The sequence below is a fragment of the Saccostrea cucullata genome, unplaced genomic scaffold, assembly GCF_032062105.1.
Source record: "Saccostrea cucullata isolate Sc308-1 unplaced genomic scaffold, CSIRO_AGI_Scuc_v1 ctg15358, whole genome shotgun sequence".
NCBI classification, from domain to species: Eukaryota; Metazoa; Mollusca; class Bivalvia; order Ostreida; family Ostreidae; genus Saccostrea; species Saccostrea cuccullata.
The window spans coordinates 2,963-13,761 of record NW_026917894.1 but is presented as its reverse complement, the minus strand read 5'-3'; the positions used below and the strand labels follow the sequence as shown (position 1 = coordinate 13,761).

Below are 10,799 nucleotides of genomic sequence, written 5' to 3'. Positions count from 1 at the left end.
TTTGGCCCCCCTGTGTATGCAGTTCACTTCATATCAAAAACCCAAAAAAAAAAAATGGAAATTTTTCCTTAAAATGTATATGTCTATTGTGTAGTTGATTTGGATGAAGCATGACTCTGTTAAAAATTTTGGATTTTTTGTATTAATTTTTTGATGATGTTTTAGATTTTCTGGATGACCGGGCTTTAAATTATGACTTTTGTTTTAATTTGTTACGATATTTTAGATTTTCTGGACCGTTTAAGGTTTGATTCTGTATTAATGTTGACGATATTTTAGATTTTCTGGACGATCAGGCTTTGATTTTGTTTTAAAATGTTCAATTTTAGATTTTCGGGGAGATCATTTTTTTGATTATGTATTAATGTTGACGATATTTTAGAATTTCTGGATGATCAGGCTTTGATTTTGTTTTAAAATGTTACGATATTTTAGATTTTCTGGATCCCCCATTTTTTTATTCTGTATTAATGTTGATGATGTTTTAGATTTTCGGGATAAAGGCTTTGATTTGTTTTAAAATGTTATGATGTTTTAATTTTCGGGATGACCAGGTTTTTATTCTGTATTAATGTTGATGATGTTTTAGATTTTCTGGATGACCAGGCTTTGATTTGTATTAATGTTGACGATATTTTAGTTTTTTGGAATCAGGTTTTTATTTTGTATTAATTTTTACGATATTTTAGATTTTCTGGATGATCAGGTTTTTGATTCTGTATTAATGTTGATGATGTTTTAGATTTTCGGGACAATCAGGTTTTATTCTGTATTAATGTTGATGATGTTTTAGGTTTATCAGGTTTTTATTTGTATTAATGTTGATGATGTTTTAGATTTTCTGGGAATCAGGCTTTTTTTTTCTTGTTTTAAAAGTGGGTTTAAACATTTGGGATTACGCCATTTACAAATAGAAAACCGAACCATGCTTTTTTTTTCCGAGATGTGATTTTTGAACTATATTGGTTTGACTTTTACTTAGCGTTTTAAATATCCGGTAACGATTTTGTTCCAAGTCCTTCGCGTCAACAAACGTACAAACACTTTCTACATTTTAAATTTAAATTTAAAAAAGAAAGGTGGGAAAATTTCCCGGTTGACGGGAAATAACTGGGGTAAGAAAATTATATTTCTGAAATTTATGATGTTTTATAGGGTTTTGGCCATAACACGGACCATGAACATGCTACATCAGAACATGTTTCAAACTGTCGAAGTCGAGTTGATTTATTGTCGGCGGCCAAGTTAAAGTTACTAGTGATAATTCAGAAAAAAAGAATGACTACGTTTTTATTTAAAGAAAATTTATGAATTTTACTATTAAACATTACAAAATTAAATTTACTTTGAATAATAATTATTGTATAAAACGCATCCCCCCCCCCCCCCCCCCTCCAAACCTGCTTACCCACAAATTACAATGCAAAAATTATCTTTTGAATATAAGTATATGACAAAAGTTGATTCACTTGCAGCATACTTATTTTTTGTAACAAAATTATCCTGTTTGTTAGAATCAGTCAATCACTTTCATTTTCATTTGTCTCCAATTAATACAGACAAGTGTGTTTTAATTTTTTTAAAGCAAAAATAAATAATTTTAGGGACAATAGGTATTGGGTGTGTATAATTATTGTTTTAAATATGTACAACTTTGTTAATACAAATATACACTCAAACATTAACAATTACAAAAAATGTGGCAATATATTACTTCTAAAAAGGAAATTAGGGGGGTACCTTTAGTGAAAGAGCTCATACCACGAAAAGTAATTCGTCAACATATATTTTTTTTTAAGTTTATTCTTTTTTTTTTTAAATATCATTTAGAAAAAAATAATGCAAATTTCCCAAGTTTGAGTCCAAAATTTTTTTTTTAAATGGCCGAGATTGAACAGTGAAGCATATTTTCTCATTTTAAATTTTGATGCATTACCCTAACAAAGTGCATCTGTTTATAATAATTCATGCAAAACAATGATTATATATTGTTTACTTACATTTTTTTTTTTATTTTGGGTACTAAAGTTGAATATTTAGACTTTAATTCATTTATATACAACAAAATCTAGGAAAACGTATATTTTCAATATTTTAATTTCGCGGTACTAGTATATACCCGATAGGCAATAGCGGAAAAGTTAACATGCTGACATATATTTTTTCTTGCGTCTATCCATTGCTGGGATGTATGTCTATCTTATAAAAGCAGAATTTTTAAGATTGAGCCCATTTAGTGCCGAGTGTAGAAATACCCAAAAGTTACAAATTTTAAAATTTTCTGGATGATCAGGCTTTGATTCTGTATTTTAAAGTTGATGATGTTTTAGATTTTCTGGGTGACCAGGCTTCTGAGGGGGGAAATTTGGGTGCCTTTTAAGCGTATGGCTTGCCCCCCCATGGTTCCCGGCTCTTATTGACACATACGATGTCATCAAAGGAAACTTTATACAAAGGAGAAATAATACTGGTGGCTTAAATTCCCAAAATGTTTTCACAACTTATTCTAATAAGTATTCTAATACTTGTTTAATTGGTTTAAAGGAAAAAACCCCAATGAATGATTTTATTTTTTTAAATTCCCGCATAATATATAAATGATCCAAAATGAAGTTTTATAAATTTTTTATTTTTTTTAAGACTGCATGTTTAAAAAATGTGTTACATTACTAGTGCTGTGCGATATTACCGGTTAACCGGGGATTTGATTTCGTTCTTCACAATACGTATCGCGGTATTTTTTTTTTGAATACCGGTTTGGGTTCGATATGCTATAAATTGTTACAAAAAGAGTTATTTGCCCTTTTCAAGGTAAAATATGGCGGCAAGCGAAGTGAAGTGTGATCAGAAATCAGAGCATGTCTCTTTAAAAAAGAAACGACAACAGCTGTTATATGAAACCCCTTCATGTTAAAGCTGAATCTGAGTATTACAGCTTAATTGAAAATTTAACAAGTGCGACAAAAAAACTTATCTTGCCGCTTGCGCCCATAACGCGATCAGGCAATAAGAATATCAACTCGAGAATACATGTAATTTGAGTTTGGTTTTCCCTTTAACCTTGACGAAAAGCAAGAGATTATTAAATATTTTTTATTTTGTGATATATTGCAATACAAAATATAATATTGGAATATAATGCCATACTATTTTCCGTTGCATAAAACTATACATTACATCTAACATCTATAATTTGATGTGAATTGAATTATATATAAATCAGGGCTCCCTAACTTCTGTACTGGGAGCCATGGCTCTCAGTGACTTTGGATATGAACCTAGGGGGGAAATTTTGTCTGGACAGTGGAGACTTGGCGTACCTGTCTCAGGTAGTCAGAAAAGAGCTTCAAGAAGGTAGCCGATAAGTAAGTGTTCATCTTATTTATATCACTTCAAAAAGGTAGCCAAAAAAAAACATCTTATTCATATCAAAGGATCATTTATACATTCTGCAATTAGGATAATTTGAAATGACAAAAATCTATGACAAATTCATGCAGGAAATTTTAGTTCATAGAGGTTATCTCCCATCAAAACACAAATTTTAAAAAATTTCTTTTATTGTGTACAGAATGCTTGAAAGAATCTGATGTGTGATATTGTTTCTGATGAAGAAAGCAATTGAACAATGTATATATACTCAACCCTTGTCTAAAAAAAAAATTATCCTTGATTTTTAATGTAAAAAAAATTATTTGAATTGATTTTATGTATGTCGGAGACGTAAATGTGTGACATTGGTGATGTGAAATATTTCTGCAAGGTCAAATCTTTCATACTGGTTTTCCTTTTTTTTATTTTTGAGAATGTGATTCATTATTTTAAGGTTTGGAGTTCCATGGTTTGCTAAATTAAACATTGTGGCCAGTAATGACATCAATGAAAAACAAACATTTTTTAATCAGCAGGTAACACAATTAAAGTTACAGATAATGCACTAAACACTTTTGAAAAGATTTAAAATTACCTGAATTAATCTATGGATTTCTGAATTTGATAGGGCCATGAAATTGACAGTTTTGGGGGGCGGTACCATTTAGTCACATCCCAAAAAACAGCCAGCACTGGGGGGTGTGTACAAGGAAATTTTTCTATAGCACCAAAGTTATTTACAATGTTAAAAATGCATAACAATTAGCACTAGGGGTTATGCACAAGTCTCAACAGTGAGAACATGGGGAGTTTACATGTAAAAAGGGGAGAGTGTACAAGGTAGATGCAATAGTGAGCACGATGGGTATTACACAACAGTAGTCTAGATGTAGCAGCAACTAGCACTGAGGGGTGGGGGGGGGGTTATACAAGTTAACCCATATTCAGAATCAACAACACTAGGGGGTTTACAAGAAAAGTTTTAAAAAACCAGCACTGGGAGGCACAAAAACCAGCACTAACAGGTGTTTACAAGTAAGAAAAACCAGACTAGAGGGTCAGTACACTGTATAACATTATTAACATCTGGCATTGGTGAGAAGATGAAAAGGAAAATTCTAAAATAACATTTTTGGAGCAAGGGGGGGGGGGGGAGAACAACAGCCAACTATTTGGGGGGGGGGGGCTATGAACAAAAACCAGATTAAAGGATGTGTACAAGGAAAGCAATTTAATAAACAACTAAATGTTCAGTGATATGTAAATACTATGGATTTTTTTTAACATTGAAAATATTCATAGATGTTAATAAATAAAAATGAAAAAAAAATGCTTTAACTCTTAGCAATTTTCATTTTTTCTTTATTCTAGCTGGTTGAAATAAATAAAAACCCTCAATGAAACTGAGTGAGGATGTAGAAAAGGTGACCATTCCAGGCAGGAAACTTGCCTATCGCTTTTTGGTTTGACGGTCAGTATTATTAAATTGTTTCCAAATTAAATTTTTGGCAATTTGGTTTTATTAATACCATTAGTAAAGATTATAACATCATACATATAAACAATAAGTTAAAAAAGAAAATGTTTACATCGGGGATAATCATTTGCTTCCCAAATTCCCGGGAATGGAAATAAAATTCTTAGTAGGTTGTCATTAAATTTTGGGTATAAAAATTTTATTAAACACATGTATTTTATTCTTAAGGAACCAGAGATTTTGAAAAGCATGTGATTTTAATTACTTTTAGGCAATGCTCTAGTAGATCTTTGGCCAAAAAAAAAATTAATCAAGTTTTCAGGGACCACTGCATCAGTTCAAAAAGGGGCCCCTTGAACAATTGTATTACATATTAAAAAAAAAACTAATTTTCTTTTTCCCAAATTGAAAAAAAAAAATCAGTTATTGCCCTTTTCATAAATGCTAAAAAAGATGTTTTATTAAAAACAATATCTTTCTTCAAATTTTCAAATTTTATAAATTAACTTTTAATAAATGTTTGGAAAAACATTTAAAGTTGAATATATATTATTACTAATTTAAAAAAAACTTAAGAATTAGTAAAATTATATTTTTTTTGCTCACCTGAGCCAAGGCTCAAGTGAGCTTTTTGATCACATTTTGTCCCGCGTCCGTCCTTTTGGGGCTGTAAACTTTTCACATTTTTACTTCTTCTCAAGAACCATTGGGCCAATTTTAACCAAACTTGCCAAAAACTTGGTGAAAGGGATTCAACTTTGTTAAAAAAGGGCCACGCCCTCATTCAAAGGGAGATAAATTTGGGGAAATTTAAAGAAAATTTGGTGGTATGTTTTAAAAATTTCTTCTCCAGAACCACTGTGCCAGGAAAGAGAAACTTTGGGAAACATCCTCAGGAGTGTAGATTCAAATTTGTTAAATCATACCCCCGGGGGGAGGGCGGGGCCACAATGGGCCCACCAAAGTTTTACATAGAAATATATGGGAAAATTCTTTAAAAAAAGCTTCTTCTCAAGAATATCAAAGCCATGATTGATCATATTACTATGGAAGCATTCTCAGGTAGTGTAGATTCACATTTGTTCAAATATGACCCCCGGGGGGGGGCGGGGCCACAATGGGCCGAAAATTTTACATAGAAATATATAGGAAATTTTTTAAAAATCTTTTTCTCAAGAAAAGAAAAGCCATAAATTATATATTTATATGGAAGCATTCTCAGGTAGTGTAGATTCAAATTTTTCAAATATACCCCAGGGCGGGAAAAAAGGGCCAAACCCAAAATTTTACATAATATTAGGAAATTTTTTTAAAAAACTTCTTCTCAAGAATAACAAAGCCATAATTATCATATCTATATGGAAGCTCCTCAGGAGTGTAATTAAATTTGTTCAAATGTACCCCCCGGGTAGGGCGGGGTCACAATGGCTACCAAATTTTACATGAAATTATGGGAAAATTCTTTAAAAAACTTTTTCCAAGAATAGCAAAGCCATAATTGGTCATGGGACTACTTTTGGATTTAAACTTTTCAATAATAAACCAATATCTACTTTTTCCTAGCCACAGTGCTCAGGTGAGCGATGTAGCCCGTGGGGCCCCTTGTTTTTTTTAAAAAACGACTTTAAAAAATGTGTAGCTAAAACCTCTTCAAAAAAAAAAAAAAAAAAAAAAAAACCCGCCGCCCATTGAATTTGATTTTTTTGGCTTGAGAAACTATTGATTAATTTCCCCCCCCCAAACAAGTTTGGGGGTGGAATCACCTTGTCCTGGTCCGTCCGCCGTCCGTGCCGTTTGTCCCTTGTCTATTAATCATGTCGGTCCATATCTTTTTTACAGAGGGACATTAGAATCTACTACTCCACACTAAGATTGCATATGACCTAAGGGTGTGTCATGACCTTGACCCAAGGTATTTGGGGAACTTCAAGGTCACTGGAAGAAAAATTTATAATTGTGTCCGGTCCATATCTTTCTTAGGAAAAACTTGGTAGGTTCTCATTTCACACAAAGATTGCCCATGCCCCAAGGGGGGTGTGTCATGACCTTGACCCAAGGTCTTTTGGGGGAACTTCAAGGTCACTGGAAGAAAAATTTATAATTCGTGCCCGGTATTTTTCATGGATAAACTTGGTAGGTTTCCTTTCACACAAAGATTGCCCATGATATAAGGGTGTCTGCCCTTTTTCAAGGTCATTTGGGGAACTTCAAGGTCACTGGAAGAAAAATTTCATAATTCGTGTCCGGTCCATATCTTTCTTATGGATAAACTTGGTAGGTTTCATTTCACACAAAGATTGTATGACCCAAGGGGTGTCATGACCTTGACCCAAGGCATTTGGGGAATTTCAAGGTCACTGGAAGAAAAATTTCATAATTGTTTCCAGTCTAATTTTTTTATGGATAAACTTGGTAGGTTCTCATTTCACAAAAAGATTGCCCATGACAAAAGGATGTGTCATGACCTTGAACAAAGGTCATACGGGGAAGTTCAAGGTCACTGGAAAAAAATTCATAATTTGTGCCCGGTCCATATCTTTTTTATGGATAAATTGGTAGGTTCTCATTTCACACAAAGATTGCCCATGACCCAAGGGTGTGTCATGACCTTGACCCAAGGTCTTTTGGGGGAAAGTTCAAGGTCACGGGAAGAAAATTTATAATTATGTTGATACATATCTTTTTTAAAGGGAAAAAACTTACTTCTGAAAAACCCAGCGGGATTTTCCCGTTTGGACAGTTCTATTTTTTTTTGGCCTTATGATGAGCATGTAATTTGTTACTTTAGGCAATGCTCTAGTAGATTTTATAGGTACTTGGACACAGATTTCAAGTTATTATTTTTCTATAATATTACGACTTATAATTTAAAGCATTTCGCAAAAAAATTAAATTTAAAAAAATTTATTTCATATAAAAGATATTAAAATTTCAAATTATTTGGCGGTTTTGATTGACACATCCTTGCACTTTCACAAATTAATTGTATTCTTAATTCTAGGAAAAGTGGAAATCTCGTTTTGTATAAATGAAAAATATTAATACTATAATCTAGAAAATTCAGAGTAAAATTTGAAAGCAAAACAAACACACAATATATTATCAGTCCGTAGTTGGGGGAAAGTTTTACTTTTAAACGCCCCGGTGAATTGTAACATAAACATTAACAGAACTCGAGCCCTGTTTACAAAAACTTTCATAACCGAGTGTGATCGATTTGCTAAACTTGTCCCAACTTTAGTTTGGAAACAATACTTGTGAAGGAGTTTTGCTTTCTAACATTTTACTCTGAATAAAAAAATTTTTTCTATAAAAAAGAAATTTTATGTCAAATAAAATTCCCCTTTTTTAGGGTTAAGAATAAGGTTAAAAATTGTAAAGTGCAAGGATATGTCAATCAAACCCGCCAAAATATTTTTTAAAAACTTTTAAATGAAATAAGATTTTTAATTAATTTTTGTGTGAAATGCTATTAAAATATATAATCGTAATATTTAGAAAAATATTGACTTCAAATCTGTGTCCAATACCTTTATATACAGCATGTAATTTGTTACTTTAGGCAATGCTTTTTGAATCTTTTGATCAGCATGTGATTGTTACTTTAGGCAATGTTAGTAGATCTTATGATGAGCATGTAAATTGTTACTTGTAGGCAATGCTCTAGGGTAGATCTTATGATGCAGCATGTGATTTTTTACTTTTAGGCAATGCTCTAGTAGACTTATGATGCATCATGTGACTTGTTACTTTTAGGCAATGCTCTAGTAGATCTTATGATGCAGCATGTGATTGTTACTTGTAGGCAATGCTCTAGTAGATCTTATATGCAGCATGTGACTTATTACTTGTAGGCAATGCTCTAGTAGATCTTATGATGCAACCTTCAGAGACGGCGCCACAGCCTGGAGAACTTCTTATGTCGTCATCCTATACAGGTACGGTACTAACAGTACTTATTTTGTGCACCATCTCTTGCTTAAAGCTATATTTATGTCACCCACTCTTGGACAGGATATTTTCTGTTGATTGTCCCCTTTCCCAATGTTGTGTACCATTTTAAAAATGGCCTTATGATGTGAACCAATATAATACAGACCATGTTCTGTTGACCATCTCATCCTGAATACTAAGTTTATTTGGCCTTCACCGGAAGTCCTCTCCTATTTATTGGGTTGCAAAGATGTGACCAGGTTTTTCATTCTTGAATTTTATGTATAGATTCAATTCAAAAGAAAATGTGTATACTGATGATCACAGGGATGAACTCTGGTTCAGTGGAAAGAAAAAAAAGTGTTAACCACTGACTAACTAGAGTTTTATCCTTTTATTCAGCAGTGATTGAATAAAAAGGAAAATTTGTTACATGTGGACATGTGGGTTTTTCTGGGTTTTTATTTCCTCTCACAGAAACACCCCTCCTTAGGCTACATCTGTGCAAAAAAGGATCCCATTTGAAATGTCCTTTCCAAATTTCATGGGCTATCCTTGGTTTTATATAACTATCTTTATATTTTGTTTAATTATTTTATATAAATTTAAGCTAATTTATTTTGTGGATAAATTTCCAGGAATAAGACAGTGAACCCCGCCAAAGTTGAACTGCTTCACAAGTGTTACTGGGACAAAGGAAAGGTAAGGGGGTTTTCAATTGATCCTTTTGCATTTAATAATATCTAAATGACAATTATTTACAATTACTTACTGATATATTTGACTTTCAAAGTTTTTATTTGGATTTAAAAGTTTATGATATTTTTTTTTAAAACTTTCAATATTCAACAGGTGGTACAACCTTTTCCCAACCCCTAACTAACTTGAACCAAGGCCCTTAAATCTCTACAAACCCTGAGAATTGACCACAAAGAGCACTAACCCTACACCATACAAGGTAATGCTCGGGTGTCACACCAGAAACTGTAAACGCATTACATTTGGCGATGTATTCTTCTTAGTGCTTTTGGCGGAAAAGATTTTGAATTCAAGTACATTGCTAAATGTCTTTAAAAATTGATACATGAATAAGAATATCGAAATGCGTAAATCAAATCTACGCTAACTTGCTTAAAAATCACTTTCCACTAAATATCGTATGAAATATAATACATTTACATATTACTTTAGGTCCATATGAAAACATGGCCAAAGCTAAACGATTCCTCATCTTCCTTCTCAAGGAAGCAAGAACTTAGATTTTTCTGAGGTTAAAAACAACACGTTGGCTGTCTGATTTCCAGATATATACAGGATATTTTTTTTTTATACCCCCATTTGGAAGGAGGGGGGGATTACTGTTTTACCCTTGTGTCTCTGTCAGTTTGTCTGTCTATCTGTCTGTAATAAGTTTTTTGTTTTCACAGCAACTCTTGGTAGATGCTTGAAATTTTAGCACATTCTTTGTTGAGGCATGAACGTGGTGGGTTTCATTTTTGTACGAATCTGATGTCAACTTCCTTTTTATCTGTATGTTATTTTGAATTATACTTGTGTATATTCACATAATAGTGTATATTCACACTGACATATCGGTATTGTTGTTTTACTGAATTTAAAGGGTGGATGGTTAAGTGTGTGTGTGTACTTAAAGGTTTAAGAATAAGGACAATAAGAAAACAAGTTTTTCACTGTGGTGTTACTTTTGCTCTGATGATAAACTTGATTTCTATTTCAGGTGTCTGTAAGCAGTAGTTTTACCCCTTTTATGCATAAACTTGGCAAAAGAATGCACCCATTGGAGAGCTGTGTTAAAATGGGATGCTAAAGTCAGTCCTGTTGACCAATGAAAATCTTAGTTTTCAGCCAGTATATTGTCTTATAACTCCCTTTTTTAAGGAGACCATTTTGTTTATACTTATTTTTCAGATTCCAGAAATTTTAATTACTCAATGGACTCTTTTTTGTGTGCAATATGTTTTTATTTCCTATTGTTAGAACTATCTTTCAGTGTTTA

The 10,799-nt window shown here is 32.5% G+C and overlaps 1 pseudogene; it reads left to right on the top strand.

The window, feature by feature from the left end:
* Positions 1–2,315: 2,315 nt before the first annotated feature.
* Positions 2,316–10,597, top strand: LOC134258398 (nicotinate phosphoribosyltransferase-like; annotated as a pseudogene).
* The last annotated feature ends 202 nt before the right edge of the window (positions 10,598–10,799 follow it).